This window comes from Fukomys damarensis, unplaced genomic scaffold (genome assembly GCF_012274545.1).
Source record: "Fukomys damarensis isolate Sample0158 unplaced genomic scaffold, DMR_v1.0_HiC HiC_scaffold_5, whole genome shotgun sequence".
Lineage (NCBI taxonomy): Eukaryota > Metazoa > Chordata > Mammalia > Rodentia > Bathyergidae > Fukomys > Fukomys damarensis.
Genome location: NW_022900917.1, coordinates 56,527,368 through 56,532,707, shown reverse-complemented (window position 1 = coordinate 56,532,707; position 5,340 = coordinate 56,527,368).

Below are 5,340 nucleotides of genomic sequence, written 5' to 3'. Positions count from 1 at the left end.
CATTATTATTTTTAAGGTGATCTAAAAATTTTTATTTTTTAAAACTGACAACAGTATATTTATATTGTACATTTTGTATATATTATGTATATTTATAATGCACACTTTATTGGTTTAATGTATGTATATACTGTGGAATGGCTAAATTGGGCAATTATTACCCCATATACTGATCAATTTTTGTGATGAGAGCCCTTAAAATCTAACACTGTAGGATTTTTGAAGAAGCTAATGCATTGTTACTGACTACAGGTATTATGTTGTATGACAAATCTCTTAAACTTATTCCTCCTGTTTTACAGAAAAGTTGAATCCTAGGGCCATCATCTTCCAGACCCACTGCTCTTCCCCAGCCCTAGTAACATCATATTTCTGCCTACTTTGATCAATTCAACTTTTTAAGATTAATTTGTAAGTGAAATCATGTGGATTTGCCTGGTTTATGTCACTTAACATAATGTCTTCCAGGCTCACCTCTGTGGTTGCAAATGAGAGATTTCCTTCTCCTGCATGCATCAGTGGATGATTAGGTCTATTTTATCTTGGCTTCTGTGAGTAAGGCTTCAATGAACACTGAAGTGCAGTGTTTTTTTGATGCATTGATTTCATTTCTTTTGAATATATATGCAGTAGTGGGATTACTAGATTCATCACTTTTATTTTATATGTAATGTCAAGAGGTTTTAATTATATGAAGGGGAATATACAAGAAAAAGTATGTCTGCTGTATTATCTCCAATGACCTGTAACTTTATTTGTTCAATTTGGCAATATGACTAGTTTGATATCATAGATCTGCTCTCTCAACTCTAAACTTTTTATATCTACAGTACTTGTTATGTGAAAAGTAAAAACTTGAATACATTTATGTCACTATTTTGAGAGTATCGTCATTCCTAATTGAATATATGCAGTATTTCTGCAATAATTTTTAAATGTTCAAGACAAACAGGGTAATTCAAGAAAATTTCTCCTTTTTGCAGGACAGTAGACTGTCAGAACACTGATTATTTTATTTTAATAGTAAGATTTGAAATGTACAACATTAGGAGTATCTTAAGATATTTATTGTAATTTTTAAAGTTTAGCAAGCATCGATAAAATCTAGGTGTTATGATGCTCTGTAAATCAACATCAAATATCCTTAACTTTTATTTTCCTATCTAGTCTACTGAATTCATTGTAGGTGAGAGGTAGGAATAGAGTGATATACACTTTTATATTTTGCTTCATTTAATCCTTTTCAAAAACCTATGAAGTAGTTATCCACACTGTACAGATAAAGTGAACGGGATGATGGATGTGAAGTAACTGGCTAGAGCGCCATAGTGAATATTTCAACACAGATCTCTGATACAAGTGTCTGCCACATTCTTGACCTCATTCTACATCTTCCCCGGGGGGATAGACAATCTTGCAGTCACAAACTTTGCCTTCTGTTTCTACCCTGCTCTTGCTATCATATAAGCTTCTTCTGATTTTTTAAAATTTCTGATTTTTCTGGTATGATGATCTCTTTTCACTGAATTTCCATTTGCTTTTAGTTCTGGGACAGCTCCACTCAATAAGAAGCTTTCTTCCTGATCAAGATGCTCTTCTGCTTAGTAAATTCTTGTGGAGGTGGTAATAAATCAAGCTTTAAATCATAAATTATTTTGTGTCTGGGATTTTGCATTCAAAAACAAACTAGTTAGAGTAACTTAATGTCCTTCATAAGAAATTTTCAACTCCTAAGAGGCAGGATTGAGATACTCCTGAATTTAATGTCTTTCAGTGGTTTTACAACTTTTTAAAAGTAAAGAAATCAATGTCTAGTGACTTAATGATTATTCACAGTCTAATGTGAGTTAACTAGGAGTTTTAATGATTCATCTGGAGTACATCTAACCTACCTCAGTTGTGAATTTGCTTCCAGGACTGTTGAAATAATTAGAAACATTGGCGATTTTCTTTCTTTTCTAATAAATTCAGAGCCATAGAAAGAGGAAATGAACAGTGTAGATTGGCATAGGATGAAAAATTTCTAGTTGTAAAGTAACTGTTCAACCCAAGAAAAACTGATACAGCCCCACACCAAAGTAGAGACTCGTCAGGCAGTGGTTGGTTTGAGTTAGGATCTGTGGTCTTTCACCAGAAGAAAGGCATTCAGCAGGAAAAGAAAAAGTAGCCCTGCTCTGCTCTGATACAGTTAGACCTTGGCTGAATCCCTGCTTGCCACACATTCAGAAACCCTCTGAGTATCGATTTCCTTGTCTAAAACATGAGAGATTTAAATCTCTCTTGTGCAAATTAAGTGAGATGAAATATGTAAAGTACGGCCACATTATGGTTGGTTAATAAAAGTGATGATGATTATTTTGAGATGCAATTTTAACCTAAATCACTTCTAGATTTCCACTCAAGTAGATGTCAGAACTGTAACCCAAAATATAAAAAATGTAAAAAGCAAAATAAAAGATAAATGATAGAAACAGGAAGAATATTTTGTGGAGGTGGGAAGGGGAGTAGAGCTAGGGGAGATGGGAAGGAGAGAAGAGGAAGTAGAAAAGACCAAATTGGTTAAGGCCATCTCTCCAGGAATCTATCTGGCCAGTATATACTAATATTTTTAAATGGTTTTCATTTTGTTGAATTCTTCCTGGCTCACCTCTTACCCTATATGGCTTTACATCCCATCTTCACCTTTTCTCTAGTATCCTTGAGTTTGATCAGCATGGATATCTTCTGTTTTGTTGACTGAATTAAAGGTTGATGAAAACGGGGTGCAGAATATTAAGCTAAGACATTTTGCAAAAATTGTCTGGGTTATGCTAACCCTGTATACTTTTAAACGGTTCAGAAAAAGACACATTAGCTAACTAAGCAAGTTTTCATTAAAATCTGAAAAGCTGGAAGGAATAAAAGATACTTTAGGTTTATTTCACTTGTATGCTGTCATTTGTGAACCTGGCCTCCTCACGTATCATCTGCATGCTCTTTTCTTAAAAGGTACAACTCACATCTGTTTTTTGTTATACTCTAAGATATACAGGAATCTTGATGTAGTAAAAGGTGCAAGTAGATACAGTACTCAAGCATTTAGCATTTCTATGTACATGCTCATTAATTCTTAAAAAACCCACAAAAGTATCAAATACAGATCAAAATTTTGCCCTGTATTTTTATACTTTATATTTAGAAAAACCCTATCTGCATGCTCTTGGTAATGTTTTCAAATTCTCAAATTCTAGGGTCCTAATGGACACAATGGGAACTATAAGACCTCCGACTCAGTAGGATGATGGTAAAGAAATCATGCACACACAATAAAACTCAGCACCTTAAATATAATGGTGGCTTAATAAATGTTCACTGATTCTCATGGTATCAGAAATAATTCTAATTTTCTGGAATACAGAAAACAAATCCTCAGGAGGCAAAATCTGCAGAAGTTTGGCAAATTTAAAACAGATCTCAGAAACAATGAGGCTAGCTATTTGCCCCAGTTGGGCTTTCATTAAACCCACATCCCAAAGTCAGGGCCCAGCACTGAAGACCTCAGAACCCATGGGTTGAGGAGACTCAGAGGGCTGATTGACCCCTGACCACCTAGCCTAGCAGGTAGTACTGATTTAAATGTCCATTTTACTCTTTTCAAAGAAGTGGATCAACTGAGTGTATTAGGAATATTCTTTAGTTATTCCCCTGTTAAATACCACGGTGACATTGGAATTAAAAAAATATTAATCCTCTCTTTGATCGGCATCCCTTTATAACTTGCCAAGCTCTGATTTCAGAACCTTATTCCCATTACATTTTCCCCCATCTCAAACCTTTTATCTGTGTCTTCTCCACTCTTATTCTAAGTTTAATTCTATTCTATTTTGCATCTAATTGTCTTAGTGCTATTGTACCTAAACCTTACTGAAACAGAAGCCTAAATAAAAATTTCCCCTATACAAATATAAACCAGTAGGTGAGTTAATCTTCTCCAATCTTCTAAAATTGTCTCAATATGAACTGATGCATGTGTTCTATTATATATTCAGTTATGATCTCTTTATGATTCCACAACATACATTCAAACTTATTACCTAATACTTAATTTTCCCCAATAAATATATATTGAATACTTTCATATACTTGAATTTGGTGAGAAACAGGCATGTTTCTTTCTTTAAGGAAGCTCACAGTTTATAAGAATGGGAGATGATTAAATATACACATTGACACGAAATTGCAGTTGAGAGACTACCACACAAAAGAATCATCGGTTTTAGGGAGCCTAGTTGGGTTCATGCAAGATCATAAGTTACATGAGCTTTGAACTGATGCTGTAAGGAAAATCTTTGCTGCTACTTGAAGCTTGGGGCCAGACTGTTTCTACAGAGAAACAGCATGTGTGAAGCCCCGGGGTGAAAGAGCTTTCTGTGACCTGAATACCATCCAAACATCTGGAGTGTAGTGAGCTAGGCATACAGAGTCAGATGAAGTCAGGAGTGTACAAAGAACCACATTGTGTAGGATAAGATTTTCACTGTCCCAGGAAAGTATTTTACCAATCCCATGATATTTTCTTAGCCTTAGCCCATCAATCTCATATGTTTAACAGATGGAAAGGGGAGAAGTTTCAAATGTTTGGTTGTACTTGACAAAGCTATTTAGAAATTTTGTATGGCAATTTAAATCCAATTTTGTTTATTTCTGTACCAGAAGATTGAACTCAGGACCTTGCACTTGTGAGGCAGGCATGATGCCACTGATCTAAATCCCTGGTCCCTAAATCCAATTTATTATCAGTCATTTTCCATTTTCATAATATCTCATTTCATTCCTGACAAATGAGCTGATTTTCTACATTTTCCTGAGACTGAAAATGCTGCTTAAAATCTCAGGGGAACACTATTTCTAGCAAGTGCCAAGTTTAGGAAGGTGGTAAAAGGGTTTTCTTTCAGGCTTTTCCTCTCTAATTACTTGTTTTTGTCTGTGTAAAATATAATCCCAAACACTCTATTCAGATTCTCCTGCTCCTCCAAATGAATACCAAGATTGTTTGCAAATAGAATGTATTTTGAAAACTGGCTGCAGAATGCATACATGCAAATGATTCCATACCAAACCTGAATCTTTTTCAGCATTGATTTTATTCTCTTATTTTTATATTTTGATTCTGAAATTTGATAAGATTGAAGTAGGTAGAACAAGAAGGCAAAATTGTTTAATGAATCTCTCTCTCTCTCTTTTTTTTTGGGGGGGTACCAGGGGTCAAACTCGGGTCCTTGTTCTTGATGGAGAAGATTTTTATGACATCTGGTTACAGAGCTTCCTCTCAAGAGTTCTGGAGAGCTTTTATCAAACATA